An 18841-nucleotide genomic window follows, 5' to 3' on the forward strand; every position below is an offset into this window, starting at 1 on the left:
ATTTAAATGCCGGTTTGCTATTCGCGCGACAAGCTTTTTTAAAAACGAAGTAAATTAGTACAAATTGTTAGTAATTTCCATTAGAGTTTGAATAACTCCTTTCACTAAATGGCTTTTAGTAACGTTAACGAGACCTTAACTTATTTTATTTTATTCATTTAAGTGCAGTTTTGACAAAATTTTCTTGCTAAAAAATCTTTTCACTACTTTATTTTATTCCTTTGATTAAACATGTTAAATAAAAGCTTATTTTAAAAAAAATATTTTTTTTACATTACCTTATTTTAATTACTTTGCTTGATACACAGATAGCTCTGCGGCTGCAATTTTAAAATTAATCCAATATAAAAGAGAAATAGACTTTTAATACAAACTGTTGAGAATATAACGGGGCGTATTCATAGCCAAAATACCTATTGCATTCGCCACATGTGTACTTGTAGGTAAATAACCTAACAGCAACAAAGAACTTAACAGCGATATAACGCGCCCAAGCAAGCAACAACTGCTGTCCATAGTGAGAGCAGTCGAATAAATTGAATATAAATCTAAAAATAGATGCACGCCAACAACAATGAACAACAACAACAACCATCTACACATCGTGGAAAGCATAAACAGGCCGCATCTGCCTGCTCGCTGTTACTTGCTGTCTCGCTCTCTGTTTTGTTAACAGCAATGGAATAACAGTACATAACAAGCATCGGTGGTTCAGTGGTAGAATGCTCGCCTGCCACGCGGGCGGCCCGGGTTCGATTCCCGGCCGATGCAATACGATTTTTTTTTTTCTTTATTACTTTGTTATTTTTTTAATCAATATTTTTTACTATTAAAATTTATATGCAAAAATATATTAAAATATTCACTATTTATTAGATTTCACCCTGCGGCAAGTAATTCAATACCCTTTTTTTATAGTTAATTACTTATTTCATTTTAGCTCAGTTAGCAAAGTGTTATCAAGTTTTGCTGACTCACTTGTCGTCATTGTTGCTTATTTTGTTACGAGTAAATGACAACAAAAATGTCATGTACACGATCATCAATGAAAATTGATCAAATTAACGTTGATTATGTCCGTAAATCATTGTCAGTTTGTATGCAAGCCACAACAAATAGAAAACAACAAACAAACGGTGAACAGTGTACAACTAAAACCACTTTGCCAAGTAGGCTGACAGGCATGCAGCTAGCCGTCCCGCCGCAAAATGCAAAAACAACTAGACCAACTTTAACTAACTAACCAGCTAACTTTGTATTAAAGACAAATCAAGCGACTAACCACTTGGCAAGCGCGAGCACTTTAGTGGCTGCACTAACCCGCCTGCTTGGGCAATTGTGGTTACAATCATAATACTGTGTATGTAAAGAGGCTGGCTATGGTTGGTGGTGATGGTGGTAAACATGTTAATGACGCAGTTAATACACTGCACTGCATAAGTACGAGTATGTTTGTACATACATACATACTTTCGGGGTGGTTAGAAAGCACGCGCTTAAACGTTAAAGTGACTATTGAGTTGTGTAAGAAAAACAAAATAATTACCACAGCATTGCAATTGCGTACAGTATTGTGCAAAAGTGGAGCATACCTTTTTTATAGTTTGTGGTTATGTGAAAAAAAATTGCACTTTGTGGTTATCTTTTCCCATAACTCTAAATATTACAAATAAACAGTTGTAGTGCAAAGGTACAAATAAAAAAGGCGAATAAAATAATACGAATAAAACAAAATTTAATTAAAACAGAATATGTAGAATTGCGAAAAATAAAAAAATTAAGACGAAACAAGAAAAGATAAAGATAAAGATAAAGATAAAGATAAAGATAAAGATAAAGGTAAAGATAAAGATAAAGATAAAGATAAAGATAAAGATAAAGATAAAGATAAAGATAAAGATAAAGATAAAGATAAAGATAAAGATAAAAATACAAATACAGATACAGATACAGATACAAATACAAATACAAATACAAATACTAATACAAATACAAATACAAATACAAATACAAATACAAATACAAATGCAAATGCAAATACAAATACAAATACAAATACAAATACAAATACAAATATAAATATAAATATAAATATAAATATAAATATAAATATAAATATAAATACAAATACAAATACAAATACAAATTAAAAAAATTAAAATAAAAATTAAAATAAAGGTAATGGTAATAATAGTATTGGTGTAGTAATGGTAATGATTATGACAATGGCCATGATCATGGTAATGGTAGCGTTAATAACAAATGTAACAATAGTGATAATGGTAATGGCAATGGTAATGATAATAATAATGGTCATGGTAATGGTTGGCTTTTGTACGACACAACACAAGGTCAGAGAAAGAGAGATACTTATAACCGGCGGAGCGGCACAGGGGTCTGTACTTGGCCCAGACACGTATGACACTCTGTTGCGCTAGGAAATGCCGGAGGGCGCCTTCCGCGCAGCTCAAGCTGAACCAAGTAATGTGCAGCATCAGTGGATGGATGAGCGATCACGGCCTGCAGTTGGCTAAAGCCAGAACAGAGATCGTGCTTCTCACCAAGAAACAGATCCCAACAATTACAAACATGATGGTCGGATCTCAGCTCGTGACAACTGTTAGGTCTACAAAACACCTAGGGGTGAAGCTTGACAACAAACTCATATTCTGGGAACACATTCATGGAGTATGTGAACAAGCTGCGCAGAGCAGAAATATGGGCCGACGCGTTGAAATTAAAAAAATACCAGATTCGAATCTCTTCGGTCCATCGCAGAGGGGCACTACGCATTGCTTCTGCATACCGTACAGTGTCCGCGGACGCGGTTCTAGTTATTTCTGGTGTCATCCCAATTGAGCTACTTGCTTACGAGCAAAAAAAGAGAAAAGAGCAAAATTTGTCCTTTGCTCAGCACAAGGATCTACCGCCATTTTTTCGAATACCCTTTTTGGTTTGCACGAGACTGTTTAGCAGAATCAGGGTACTAAATCCTAACCTATCTATAGACCGAACTAGATATACGGCGCGCCTGAAAGAAGGGACTATGAAATCGGCTGCCAGACACAAGTCTGTGAGGTACTAGATACTTTGGGCATGGTTTGATCATTAGCGAAATGCAATTCAGATGGTCGGCAAATCAGGCGGTAGATATGTTTCGGCGCTATTAGCAATAACATTTCCCACGAGAAGTGGATCGGTAATGGAGTTAAAATGCGCTAATTCTATACTAGTGAGCTACTTGGAAAAACACTACAATGGCCTGGTAGGCGGAACGATCTTTGTTGCCCTATTTGTTCCGAATACATGCCTCTGCTTACCTTTTTGTGGGTCAGCGTAAAACCGTATAGAGTCAGAAGGTGTCGAGAACATCCTGGGTCTCAGGTCCCTCTTAGCGATTCTTACTTCGAAAACTTTCTCGGAGGTTATGTTTCACACGCATTAGTCTGATTTTTTCTGGAAGGTGAAGCCAATCAAGAATCAGCTGAATAATTTTTGTCGTCATTTGGCAGCGCTTTTAAGTCTACTTCTGGACCGTGGCTATTACGATTTTTTTTCACCTCGGAAAATTCTTAGATATAATGAGACCTTCTAAGCCTAATCGTCGTCACCAATGCAAAATACCCTATTTGATAGATTTTTGGAATTTTACAGGCGAAGCAAATTTATTTTTTTTTATTTAAGTAAATATGTTTACCACATTTTGCACAATACTGTATATAAATATGGCATTTAAGCTCACATTAAGCGTTTAAATAATCGTTGTACAAATACTAGTGAATTACATAGTTGTTTTTTTTAATAGTTGTTGTTTATGTGAGTTATGGGCAATAAATTATAATTCGCGAGTCTACGTTAAACGTAAATAACATAACTTTTAAAGTGCGAAAAATTGTGTATTAAAATGTAAATGAGTAGAATGTAAAAGTCCAAATTTGTATGTAGATAATGGATGGATATTGAATTTGAAAAGATTAATGAATCGTACATAAAGCAAAACTGGCGTGGACGTGTGCCAAAATAGAATGTGCATATGGCTTTGCATGAACTGAAAATACTGCGAGAATTCGGAAAGGAAGCTTAAACTGGAGGTCAATTAGTTGAGCTTGCAATCGCGGGTCCTCATGGATAAGTGTGTATAATGTAATTTTGAAACATGTGGCAACCCCGCTAAATACAGTTCAGAAGTAAAAGCTTTTCAAATGCCCTTCGATTGATACCCATATTTGAATAATTCATTAAACTTATTAAATAATTTGAATTTAATTTTTTAAACCATTGGCAACCCTCTTTCAACAACTCAAACATATTCTTAGCATTCAAGCTAAATATTTCTTAACAGTTCTTTGTTTGACATCCATGTTTTGATGTTTAATACAACTTGTGTATAAGTAAACTAAATTCATAATTTTAAGCAGGTGGCAACACTCTTCAAAACATTTTCAAACTACTACTTTCTGAAACCCCTTTCGTTTGGTATCCATATGGTGATACATATTTTTCATACCTAATATGATTTTTTGAACAGGTGGCAACCCTCCTATAGTTAAGCTAGGAAACAATGCTTTTCAAAGCCATTTCGGTTGACACCCATTTTGTAATAATTGATTTATTTTTTTTATTAATTTGAATATAATTTTTTAAAAGGTGGCTACTCTTCTCAAAAAAGTAAAACCTTATTGCGCATACATATTGACACCTCATTTTGGAAAATCGAACGAACGGCAATAACGCAAATTTGTGTTATTTCCCAATGGAATGTGAAACAACGGTGTTATCTGCTTTCTTTGGCTTTTGGAAGTCACACTCACATATACATAAAACTTTCATGAATAGAGCTCTACCCGCCCTGAAAGCAGAGCACTTTTGTACTTTGTTACTAACCGCTGAAGCTTGACAAATGGCCAAAGTTTTCCAGCCGCAACAACACCAGGCAGTCTATTTTTATGACTAACCAAAAAGGCATTTTCTTCAGCCCTAAGCTAGGAAAAGCTCGCATGCAATCATAACTCTCAATTAATCTCCATTTTTATTGCCATCATATTTTCTTTTGAGTGTGTGTCATTTTGCAAAATTGAGCATTAAATGGACTTAATCGATTTAATCAATTCTTTAAAGCGATAAAAACCAGCTTTTAGATAACTCGTCGTCGTCGGCAAGCATTTTCCCATGACAAATTTATATGAAAAATTATGACAATTTAATTGCATTTTGCGCTGGAAAATCTTCTGCAAGTGATATAAACAAGTTAAACAAAATAACCAACAGATTATGTTAAAGCGCGCAAGTACTCAATAAAAAAAACTAATATCTGCTAGTAAAAAAGGAGAAACTTCATAATAAAGCTTTACTCTGGAGTACAAATAAAAACGCACATATGTCCAAGTCGCTCAACAAAATCGCACACTTCAGTCCTGGTCGACATGAACGCATAAAACGATTACCTGATCGCCATTGGGAGTTTGACTGATCGATCGCTTGTTCAATACGAGTTATGTACATAGTATGTATGTATGGAACTGTGGTTGGCTTGCATCACCAATTTGCCCGCATTTATATTGAAGGCATAAAATTGCTAATAAATCATATTAGATAAAAATGCAAATTTATGACCGCAGAGCTAGTTGAAATATAAAAAAAAATGCAATTACTGTCCATGTATAGAAAACTTAGTCGGTGGTAGTTTTACCGTCAGTGATAGATAGGTAGATACATGCCTTTTTATACATACATAAATTTGTAAATAACAAATCTGAATGATTTTATTTTCAGGGACTGGGAACGCGTCCCAGTTTTGGTTTAGTTCTGCATGAGAACAAAATATAATATTGAGAGCAGTTTGAAGGGAACAAACTGAGAATAAAAGGTTCGGGAGCTTTTCCGTACAGAACAAAATGCGAACAAAACTCTCGAGAACGTTCTCAAGAAGAGCAGAATGAGACCGAAACTTTTGGAAACGTTTTCAATGAGAAAAAAATTAGAACGAAGGTAACGAGAACGTTTTCATGGAGGATCAAATAAGAACAAAAGTCTGGGGAACGTTCTGCTGCAGAACAAACGTTTTGAGAACGTAACGTTAAGAATGAGAGGGACGTCTGCATATTGTAATGAAAAAATCGTTTCAGTGAGAACCACGATTGTTAATTCTAAGGCAGAAGAAAGCTGAATCATTTCAATTTCCAGATTGTTTACCACATAGGGTGAACTGTCCATTTATGGAACAATTTTTCATTTTCCGTGCACGAAAAGTTTGTGCCTTGGGTCTTTCGTTGACCTTATTTGCAGAATTATCTTTCAGTTCTTTTTTGATTAAATTTAATATTTAAACATTTCAAACTAATGGAACGCTATCAGTTCAGAGAGGATTTGTTCCCCTTTCGTTCTCTGTCATAAAGTTCCTCAGACTTTAGTTCCCAAATTGTTCTTCTAGAGAAAGTTCTTTAGACTTTTGTGCACGTTTTGTTCTTTGCCAAAACGTTCCTGAGACTTGTGTTCCCATTTTGTTCTCTTAGAAATGTTCCCGAAAGTATTGTTCGCATTTTGCCCTCTTTGGGAACGTTCCACAGGGTTTTGTTCTTATATAATTCCCATTGAGAACGTTCTCGATAGTTTTGTTCTCATTTCGATTTAGGTTTCGAAGCGTTATTGGGAACAAAACAATGAGAATGACATTTAATTAGGATCATATCTTTTGTTCTCGGTCCGTTTATTTTTTAAATTTTTTTTAATCCTATTTTTATTGCCATCTGTGTTTATTAAATTTATCAATTGATTTAGTTGCCACAAGTAGAATCGGACCGAACGTTCGGCTTCGGTTTCGGTTTTCGTATTAAATGCCAATATCTTCTTATTCGGCTAAATGTTCGGCTTCGGCGAAAATTGTTGCTTGATTTTTATTTTGAACATGAATTATTGGTGTATTATAGAACTTCTCGGATTTGTAGGTTTTGAAGGATTTAGTACAAAGTCGTTCCCGTACGCGAAAATTATGTGTCTGGTAACACTCTCGTGAGATTTACTGTTCGCAATATGAAGTTTCAGGATTTAATCCGAAGTGTTTCTTCTGTAAAATTCATAAAAAAAAGTGTCAAACGATAGGCAGGGTTGCATTTGTAAACAAAAACAGAAAACTCTGACGACACGACAATAATTTTATCGAACGAGCAAATAAAAGATGGTCCGCGGAACCCACGTGCAGGACAGCGAGGCATATTTTGCCTACGGCTATATAAGCGTAGATCTAGCTCTCTACTTCGCTTAGAGCGACCAGTGCGCCAGCATGTAATTGGAGTTCCCACCGGATATTGACCACTTTTTGATAGCCAAACCTTGAACACCTAAAAAATTAGGTGCACTCCGAACAAAGGTCGGTCAAACTGGTGTGAATTTTCTGATTGAGGAAAAGCTGTGAAGCTGAGGCGAGGACGAACACTGGCCAGACCCGCGGGTAATGTGAAGGGAAGCCTCCAAACATTTGTTCAATTAATCTTGAATAAAGGGAGGTTAGTTACAAGTATTGTAAAACTTAATTTTAGGTACCCAGAGTGTTGTGGAATCACCGCAATCCTGAAAGCAAGAGTGAGAAGATTTTTCCTACACAAAAGAACATTCATTTTAGGAGCTCATCCAAAGCACAAATTTGTGTTAGGAGTTAAGGAGTTTTATGAAACATTCAGATTCTAGTTGAAAAGTTCTCTTGATTTTTAAAAGCTTTTGCAATATTTAGAAGTTACAATTTCTAGCTTGAAATCCACGCCACACACTCTTCACCATATATGTGGGTATATATGTATGGATGTATGGATGACATGAAGATCCCAACGAATCACAAATCACAGCATTCCAAATCAGACTTATTAAGGAAATACCTTAATTGCAATTGTTGTAAAATAAATAACTTTACCAACTAACAATTTCTAAGCTTCTCTACTCTACTCGCTTCAACTATAAAACATTCTTCTAACATAACTCAAACTAAATATGGTTTTGTGGCAAAGTGAACTTGTGCGGATTGTGTGCGTGTGCGTGTGTGTGTGTGTGTGTTTGTGCCATTTATGGCTACTTTGAGATATTATGACCATATTACGCCCATGAGGCAGGCCACAATTGCCACTGTCACACGGCTGCTAATGCGCATCACAAGCAGCTGAGAAGGTTCACCACAAGCCAGCAGTCACCAGCCATCCAGCAGTCACCAGCCATCCAGCAGCTAATTTTTAATAGCGACACAACAAAAAAGGAGTGGTGCTTACTTTGAAGGAGATGCAGAAGAACGTGTACGCATGCGCAAAAAGCGGCACAAAAAAAAAGATGCGACCAAGTGGTTTACTACTCGCAGCGCGATGGCGCGCGCGCTATCATTATTTGAACGGCATTAGTGTGTGTGTAACAGAAACGTTAAAATAATAATTGTATGTGGTTGCCGCTAAGTAAGCCAGACCCCTGTAAAGGCAACGAACGCATTTTATTACTTAGTATGGGAAGATAACAGTAGACGCTTTGATGAAGATGATTTGCGACAGACAAGCTTCTCCACCGACCGACCGACCGACCGACGGACCATATAAAGACACAAAAGCGCGTTAAGTTTATTTGCACAGTAGCATGGGCAGAAAGTAATTTTCTATGAGATAATAAAATGCTACCGGAATTGTTCGGTTAGTTGGGTTGCGCAATTATGGAGGAGGCAATAAAATTGTGAGAATAACTTCTAAGGAAATAGGAAGAGGTTTTTTTTAAATATTTGTATACTATCGCAAATGGAGATTCATAAATACATACGCTCACGTACTAACAATGTATCGTATTAAACATCTATTTCAAAAGGAAAACTCATTAAGTTGGGTTTACAGTGCCAGCTTACTGCCAAAAAGCCTCATAAGTACCTAATCCTCACAAATGTGGCGCAGAAACAAAAAAAGGTTCTGCCGTCTCATCCTCTTCAGGGCAGGAAGGACAATTGGGGTTGTCCTGTACGCCGAACCCAGCCAGTTGCTTGCGTCACGGAAGGTGCCCCACAAATTGCCTGGTGACCTATCTGGTAAATGAAAACAAATACCTAGGAAGACCCTCTGCGATTAATAAGTATTGCCCACCTGGAGTCACGAAAAGCCTCCCAGTTTTTCTGACGTAGGTAGGTGTACGATAACTTATTTCGAACCGAAGAATATTTGGTCCGAGCCGCCCTCTTCACTAACTAAAGAACTGGCCAATATCTTCTAGTAGTAGTTCTCGCCAAGAGAAAAGTGAAGTTTATCCTCATTATGTAGGATATGGACACTACATCCTGACGCAGAGTCAGCATGTGGGCTATCAGTAACGATCCGACAATGTGCAAGCCGGGGCTCAGTGCTCGACCAGCATTCAGTCCAAAAAAACACTTGCTTCTAGATCTCTGCAACCAACAATCTCATTTTCTTTTAAGCCTGCAGGTGGCCTTAAAGCTCTTCCCACGTCTAATGATACAACACCTGCGACTGTCCTTCAAAGTTTGGCAAACAGATTTCCCACGGTATTTATTGAGAGTCCGCTCCACCATACCACTGATGTATAACTGATAATGGGTCTGATCGATCGAGGCGTGGATCCAGAGGAACCAAAACCAGAGGTGACAGATTCCACGTTTTTCCAAAGACTTGATTACATTGCCAAAATACTGCTAAATTTTTGGAGGTCTTATGTTCAAAGTGAACCTTTCATCAGGGTTTCGTATCCAGAATTATTCTTGCTTTTATCTCCAAAACACTTCATTCCTTGGTTGCCAATGGACATTTCAAAACGATTAAGTGCTACAGTAATTACTTAACACCTTTAGCAAAAAAAAACTCTCGAAAAAAATGCAGTACATACACACACAACAATCACAAACAACTACATACATACATACATATTTAGTTATGCAACTTTGTATGCATTTAACTACCCAAAAGAGCGATTGTTGAGAATCTTAAAGAGCGCTGTCCAAAGATTTATGCCCCAAAGGCTGGAAAATGCAGCGCATGCGCAAAGTAGCCTTTGTGCACTTGTGCCGAAGAAATATAGTTTTTTTTTCTAGAAAATATACCTACGTGTACTTATATGAATGTATAAAATGCATTCGTACATACATACATAGATACAGTACCGGGGAAAATAAATAAGAACGCGACATTTTCAAAAATGTTGGCTCACTATCTGACGGAAATCATGTAAGTCTGGATTTCAAACTTTATAGGTACAAAAATTCGACAAAATTTCTTCAAAAATTACAAGTTTTTAAACAGAATTTTCGGAAAAAAAAATTGGGTATGCAGTGTTGTAGCCCATTAAATTTTGGTATAATAAAGTGCTAGTTCCAAGTAGCTAGGAATAAATAGTCCAGTTATACATACTTTACACTGCAATACCATTTTTAGGGAAAAATCAAAACCCAACAGGCTTCTACAAGTGAATTGCTATGCGTTGGGTAACAGCTAACACGCAAAGCTCACTTAACAGATTCCTTATGTGGCAACTCTCAAGCAACGACAAGTAAGCTATTACCGTTGATTTTTGGTCTTTTCACCACGTTTATATTTTTTTCGCATCTTCTTACCTAACGTCAGCAAGAAAAAATGCTAAAAATCAACAGTAAGTCCCGGCTACATCAAACTTGCGCTTAATTAAGGGCCATTACATTGTGACTGGTGGGATATTTTACTTCAGAAGGTAATCGACTGTGAATTACAGTATAACTATTTATATCGTCAGATAATATACAACAGCGAAAAACATGTGATTTTCAACATAGATAAATAACTAATGCATAAAATTCCTTAAAAAATACCAAGCGATTTCTTACTTCTATGTAACTATCATTTGACTGAGACACATCCCTGAAAAGATCTTTGCTCACTCAAAGATGACTTTCAAACAAAACACTTAATTTTCAGAAAAAAAATGTTTTTGTGTTGTAAACTATGAACTATATGCTTTCGTTTTCAATAAAAATTAGACAGAAATATTATAAAATATTTCAAGTTATGGGACATTCTGACTGGAGTAAAGTAATTATGCATGGAAGTAAAAAGTTTCCATAGACAAATAATTACAGCTTCTTTTTATTTTTTAATATTTTTCAACAGATTAATGAAATTTAGTCATTTACAAATAGTTCACTACTGAAATAGAGATAATAAGGACATTTTAATTAAAAAAAAAAGTTTGAAAATTTGATTAATATTTCGTTGCCGTAAGCTCCATTTTGACGATTTTTAGTTATAGAAGCAGTTATATATTTTAAAATAAGATCTTTCGATTGATGTTATCAGTTTTTGTACATATATCTCATTTAGTTTCCGAGATATAGATTAAAAAGTATCGTTAATTTAGTACCAATTTGTATCACATTTTTGTCGTAAGCCTTACAAAGTGGCTGCAAATTGTAGTCAAATTTAGCATACGATAAATTTTACAAACGAAAATTTTTCATAAACTCCAAAAAAAAATTAACAAAACAAAATTACATAATTTAAGAAAATCTATCGTCGCTTTTTTGAGATTTTCTTCCCCCAAAATCTGCCGAAAGTAACACACGATAATCTTTTATCAAGGTGACGATTAGTTGAAATTCGTCGTTTTTTTTTATTGAAATTTTTGGTTAAATAGTGAGCTATACTCTTATTAAAAAAAATCAAAAGCAAAATAGCCAAAACTTGTTAAAATGACGCGTTCCTATTTATTCGCCCGCCACCGTACCTATATACAGAGGTATATATGGACAAAGGTACTCAATATGTAAAACAATTATTTAAAATGTATATAAAACATTCAACACAACAAATACATAAACCCATAAAATAACAAGTAACATAAAACTACCAAAGCATACTTGATAAGTTATAAAAAAAAATTTTAACGGAAACCTTATAAAAATTATTACACCGTAGGCGCCAAAAGTCTGTAGTACAAATCTGTCAAAAGTGTGCAACAACAAAAGTCCCGGAACAATTGCTTGCGTTCCACATACATACATACATACGTAATACGTATACTCATTCTCATTCTTCTTTCTTCTTTTGTGGACTGCTGCCTCGACTACGCAAGTAAAATTAATGAGATGAACTTCGAGAACCTTCAGGCGTTAGCCACCTTCAGTAAGCTGCAAGAAGCAAAGCAATCAGAGGCAGGCAACTAAGCGGTTGGTTGGTGTGGCGCATTTTAGGGCCCGTTGTTGAAAGGCTGCAGAGGTTAATTTGAAATGAAGTTGGTGTTGCCGCAGCGGCAAGCTGCGATGGTAATTGCAACAAAGAGAAAAAAAAATACCCTTGCCATAACAAGGTTCGCATGTGGAACAGCTCATGTGTATGTATGTACATTAGGGTGAACAAAAGTAAAGTCAGGATTTTAATGCTCTCGCCCCCTGGGATTGTTCTATACCGAAAAAAATATACCCCTATGTATTTTTTTTTAGTTTGAAATTAAAAAATATTTAGAATATTGTAGAAATGGTATAGAATTCTTGAAAATCAATATTTCTCGACTTCCAATTATAATACCAGATTGTTTATTTAGCCATTTCTTAATACTAGCGGTTTTTTAATACTACCGATTTTTTATGTATGGGCCCTCCATTGCATTTTCAGGGGTTTTTGGAGGACCTATAAAATAAAGTTACTATGAAAAAATTATTAAATAGATAATTGGGTATTATTACTGGGAGTCTCCTGAAGAGAAAGAGAGTTTTCTGATATTGATTTTCAAGAATTCTATACCATTTCTACAAAAAGTTGTTTTTCCCCCATATAAAATAGATGGAAAACTTTGAGCGCTTTGAGCGACCTCTAAATATTTTCAGATTTCAAAATAAAAAAAATAAGGGTAAAAGGTATTAAAATTCGGACTTTGCTTTTGTCACATGTATTTTTGGGCCACCCTAACGTACATTCACATTTACGTATGTATGCCCCCTTGCATGCATGCATATAACTCACAAACGAACCAATCAACTACTTTACAGCTTTAAATATCTCTGCAGATCTTTAATCAAGGCAACTTCTGGGCATACTTAATTTTCTCCTGGCTTTTTATTCGCCTGTTTTAGTGTTGAAGGTGGCCTTCAGATGTCTGCTAACGTTCACGGCGTTAAAGCGTTCTTCAATTCTATTTCGCACACCGCCTTGATGGCTGCAGAAGAGGGTATGCCAGCATGCGCATCTTTGGCTCAATGCTAACTCCGCGTAATGGACGGTTGCATACGTTAAAGCCCTCTCTACCAGCTGCTGATCGTTGAAGCGATTGCCCAAAAAACGGACATGCAGCTAGAACTTTTTCATATTGCCAAAACGGCATTCGTTACATTTAACGTAACATGAGCACAAAACCACTTATTCAAGAACATTTCTGAGGAGGATCACAGGATCATAGGACATTTAATGACGCCCTCATCGATAACAGGGTTCTGACAATTTTTACATAAGTAGGTGAGTTCTGATCAAAATTTAACAAGATAAAACGAAATGCTTTTCGAAGTACACTGAGGGAAAAATGTTAGTTTAAAAATAAGAACAAACTAACTCGATTTAAGTACGTACATATATGGAATCTAAATATTTCATTCTTGAAATAAGAATTTCGTACTCAAATCACATTTGTTGCTTCTTTATTATGAACACGAGTATTTTATTTTAAGAAACATTTATAAAGAAAAAGGTTGGGTTAGTTATCACACTTTGCCTTAGAATGTTAGATGTATGTATATAAACAATATTTTCACAAAAAGACGTCTGAATGATATATGTACACTTAATTTTTTAAATTTGCAACATCTTAATTCCAGTATTTGGTACTCAAAAATATCTTACTTAATATAAGATTTGTGTTCTCTATTTTAGTATTTTCAATGTTAGTCCGATTTTGAGTTCGGAAATGCTTAGATCGAATACGAAAAACTTGATTTCTTCTTTGAGTGTAGTATTTGGGAGAATTCGTAGAAGGAAGAAATTTCTTGGTGAATTATTATTTAAACATTTAAATGGGTGCTCTTTCCTATGGATGCGGCATTTTTCATAGAAATTATGGCCGTCCTTCGGAGTCTAGAGGAAGAAATTGCGACAAGCAGTGTATGATAAGGTTTTCCAAGAATCAGATTTACTCTTACCGAAATTACAGTGCAACTGGAAAGGGTCACACCATCTTGTCAATGGCTAAATGACGTAGTGTATTGTATGCAGACCGTTGAGAGATCGAGAAACGTCACTTGGACATAAATACTGTTACAACATTCCAATAGAATAGTTAAACATACCCGTTTGAACATAAGAAACCGTTAACCATTCTTTGTTCCAAAACCAGTGGTGGACTTTCCAGCAGGATTCTTCGTTTCCTTAGCAATACTGTTCATTGCAGAATGACCAGCAGTTGGGGATAATTTACACATAGATTTTAACGGTGAAGAAAAAACGATGACTTAAAATCTCATTCTATGTACAAGGCAAAACTTTGATGCTTTAATTTTTTTCTGAATGCATAAGTGGTCCTAGAGCATAAAGATGCATTTCAGCATTAAGAAGAGAATAAATAAAACATGTCGCCTTTCGTCGGTTTTTTGGCGGTTTTAGCTCGATATGTAAATAAATAAATAAGAGGTAATTTTTAAGCAAAAAACATAATCGACTTCAATGCTCATACAAAAATTTAGGAGTACCGTTGTTTCTTCATGATCCAATGATCTGATCTAAACCAAAATAGTATGGGACTAACCTTGAGGTACCACATCTCCCATAAGAATTATCGGAATCGGTTCACGTGGTTCAAAGTTATAGTAATATACATAAAAACAAAATAGATCCGACGAATTGATAACCTCCTCCATTTTTTGAAGTCAGTTAAAAAAAGGTGTTTATGGAAACGGGAGCGGAGCTCGGAGCAGAAATTAAACTTAGGTGCCGTTTAAATATTCATCTGAAATTGTCTCTAAAAATCGTTTATGCTAGAAACATTTTTGAATAGAGTTGCCACCTGTCTACAAAAAAAATTGTTTCTTTTTAAATTTTCGCGATTACCTTTTATTGTAGCACACAGTTATTTTCAAAACAAATCAAAGTATTACGAAAACCAAAAAAAAAATGCGACAAGCAAAGAAAAAACATTAAAACAGTAAATGCACATAACAGGCGACGAGTTTTGTCGAAAAAAAATTAACAACACTAAGAATGTACGCGCATTTGTTTACAACAAATAAATGCATGTACACGGCTTGAGAACAATAATAAACAACAGCATACAACAACGACAACATGAACAAGTATAACAATGCTCGTTGGCAGCAACAAAAGGCGCGTTGTAACGCGTCGATTCAATTAGTAATTCTAAAAACGGTCAATAACGCCTTTTGCATCCACAATGAATTGTGTGCCTGGTTAGCGGCATTAATGCGAGCAAAGCGCGCGCGGCCAACTTTGCCAACAACAACAAGCAATAAACATGCAATAATCGGCAGACCAAAGCCACAACCAGAAACAGAGCCAGAACGTACTTGAGAAATGTAGCAACCAAGACAAAAATAACAAAAAAAAAACAAAGAAAGAAACACAAAAATACTAGCAAGCAGCAACAAACTAACTAACTACACGTGTGCAACAGTTGCATGCAACAACAGCGCGGCGGGCGTGGAGCTGGTGCGCTTAAAGTCTGAAGTGGCCAATCTGCAGCAGAGTTTTAGTTTTCGTTGGAAAAACACAATTACGTGCAACCGATGCCGCTACTCCTGTTGTTGCTGCTGCTGTTGTTGCTCTTGTGCTGCTGATTACACTTGGCTGTTGGCGGTGGCGGTGGCGGTGGTGTCGATAGTACTAAGCACATATGTATTGCAGCGGTTACTTTCCATTGCCGCCTATGAGCTGTCAATTTCCAACACTGACACTTTGAAAACAAGCATGCCGTACTAAATAAAAGCCAACTGACTCAACGGTCAGTTGGTCGATCGAAGCAACACAGGGCCGATCGCTGCAACAGCCGATTGATCCATCTACCAGCCGATTGATCCACCAGCCGCTGGTGGCTTCGCATAAAAAGTAAAGCCAATGACCGCGCGGCGGAAAAAAATAGGCAGCGCTTTGAGACGAATTAATTTTCTGTGAAGCTTTAATGAGCAGCAGCACCAGCAGCAGCAGCAACAGAACAAATGTGAAAATATAGAAAAATGCAATAACTTTTTTTCCGCGCATCATCAGCCAGTCGCAGGAACATCTATGGGAAAATCATTAGATACAGCAGCCGTTCACCGATATTTCCTAACACACAGTCAACTGCAGGAAAGCAACAGTATGTATTAAGAATAACAACAACAGCAATGAAGCAGCTGCACCAGCTACGCTTAGGCTGTCATTATAAAGCCACCGCATATGGTTGGGCTTGACATCGGCGGACATACATCGGTTACAGACAACGCTTAAATGGAAATAGACTTGTTTGGTAAGCGATACTGCTGCACAATTGTCATCGATCATATCGATCTTGCTGCCAATCACCGATCCGCTGATCGCCAATTGCCAATCAACAATCAACGTTTGCCTATTTCAATTGCAACTGCTACGTCTTCAATGAGCTGCATAAGTATATAACTTTTAGCTACAGCTAGCTATCTGCGCTCTCTTGCAACACTGACTGACTCTTTCGACATACTGTTGGATTTTGTTGGACGAGTATGCAAGCATTAGACAGCGCAGTCACAAGCAATTATCATCATTTATGACATACAACAAATATCCATATGTGGTAAAAGTTTTCATTTCTTGTTTGTTTTTTTTTGTTTAGTTTTGTTGCGCTGTGATCTATAAATGGTCAATGTGGCCATAACTCATTTACGCTTAGGAACTTTGTGGATTAGTACAAGCCAAGTTAAATTATCAAAATGTTGAAAATGCGCTTGAATGTTTAGGGAAGCAGCAGAAGAAGAACATCATGCGAATTTTATGAATTTCCCGACAACCTAAATTGAGCTAGCGTGCTAAAGCTCTTGCTTACCTATGTAGGTTTTTGGCGAATATCTTAAGGAATGCTATAGGTTGAGGTGTTTGTTCTTTGTCAAGGAACTCACTTATACCGCAATCGTTGATCCCTTGTGGCACCACTGCGAATGGTAATTGTTAAGTTAACGCAAGAAACGCAGCGTGCCGAGAACGAAGTATCGCAGTCGGAAGAAGCTAGTCACGAAGAGCTCCTCCGAAGTGCCTAAGCCAAGCCGCAATCTGGCAAAAGCTGGGCAGTTTAAGAGGAAGTGTTGAGATGATTCCACCTCGGCGTTCCCCATGCAGCTGCGACAAAAGGAGTCCGGTAAAATATTGAATCTCACTGCGTGAATGCCGATAGGACAGTGCCCAGTTAGTAAACCTGCCGCGGAGTCTAAGTAAAGGCTTTCCCCCAGCAAGCTTCGAACGTACCGTAGGTGAGCCCGAGACTCTGATGGCTGTCTGAGTGGATGTTAACTTCCTTACAGCAGCGTGCCCAAAAGCAGCCAATCGACTGCTTCTTTAATAGCAGCAACATCCTCCTGAAAACTACTATAGTGGTCTGGAGGCCTAAATTATAGGTTGATGGATAGCTGCCTGAAAAGTACCGGGTAAAAATTGCGGTCAGAGAGTCTGGTCAAACACTGGTACTAGTGATGTCATGATTTATCTAAAACCGATTATGACTGGTCATTTTCTTTCGGCTAACGGCATCAAAATTTTCCTTCCGATTAATCGAACGATAAAATAAAGAATTTTTAATTTGTTGTTAGTTACGGTCTTTTATATGTATGTGTTATTTCAAAAGTATTTAAATACTTTTTGTAAAAGTAGCTTGTACTTGTAGTATTTCAAATACTTTTTTGTGACGTATTTGTATTTTGTAGTTAAATATTATTTTACAAGTATTTTTAACATATCTGCTTATATATGTATACCTATGTATACCTATATACATATGTTTGTACTAGATTTAATCAGAGATGTTAAATAATATTTGAATAGAAAATGCAAATACGCCATTGACTCAACGTCAATGATTAATACTTAAATCTATTGCAGTAAACGATTAATTAACTTTTTAACCTGCATCTGCAAATAAGTACATATGTACATTAGGGTGCCTCACCATATAGAAAAGTTGCGGTTTTTCAGCGGAATTGTAAAACTTATTATATTTTAAGACTTCGTCCGAAATATTTTGAAAAGATATTTAAATTTACGTGAGCTGCCCCGATTTGAAAATACCTCCGAAAAGCTTATTATTTTGGTGCAGTTTTTAAATGATTTTTTGTGAAAAAAATTTTATTAAAACTAATTTTATTTATAAAAACTCGATTTTCGGAGGTATTTTCTAATCGATCTAGCTCACGAAAATCTAGTCTTAAAATATAATTTATTTTATAATTCCGGTGGAAGCACAGTGCTGATTTTTTTTTTCTGTATGGAGAGTGATGCACCCTAATGCACGTGCCGTATCGGCCATATCAATTGTTATTTATTTATTTGTCTTGTTTATTTATTTATTTTTAAGAATTTTCGATTAAAATACATTCTGTAACAAAACCCATATAAACACAAGTTTAAAACTTTTTAAAGAAAACTAAAAACCAATGCAATCAATTTCCATCTGCAATTTTCATAAATTCAATTTTTTTACACAAGAAATCTGCAACATTTTCGGCAAAAAGAAAAAATTCTAAAAAAGCAAAGGTAATTTTGAGCCACTTAAAACTTGCGAATTATTTACATTAGAGCTGTAGCAGGATGTTGTGGAAATGGTATTGGATTTGCAGTTGGAATTGCATTTGCAAATTTTTTGCTTGCTGAGTGGAAGATCGACGTATCTCGGTAGCCAGTTCGAAAACGGCCTG

The 18841-nt window shown here is 36.1% G+C and overlaps 1 protein-coding gene and 1 non-coding gene across 2 annotated transcripts in view; one reads left to right on the forward strand and one right to left on the reverse strand.

Moving 5' to 3' along the window:
- Positions 1-18841, reverse strand: part of tkv (serine/threonine receptor kinase thickveins) — a 282020-nt gene that overhangs the window by 253037 nt on the left and 10142 nt on the right. The gene's annotated exons all lie outside the window — the stretch shown is intronic.
- TRNAG-GCC (transfer RNA glycine (anticodon GCC)) lies at positions 701-771 on the forward strand. Its single transcript has one exon. It is a non-coding gene; the product is annotated as a tRNA-Gly (tRNA).

The sequence above is a fragment of the Rhagoletis zephyria genome, unplaced genomic scaffold, assembly GCF_001687245.7.
Source record: "Rhagoletis zephyria isolate East Lansing unplaced genomic scaffold, Rhagoletis_zephyria_1.1 Rzeph_scaffold_00186, whole genome shotgun sequence".
Lineage (NCBI taxonomy): Eukaryota > Metazoa > Arthropoda > Insecta > Diptera > Tephritidae > Rhagoletis > Rhagoletis zephyria.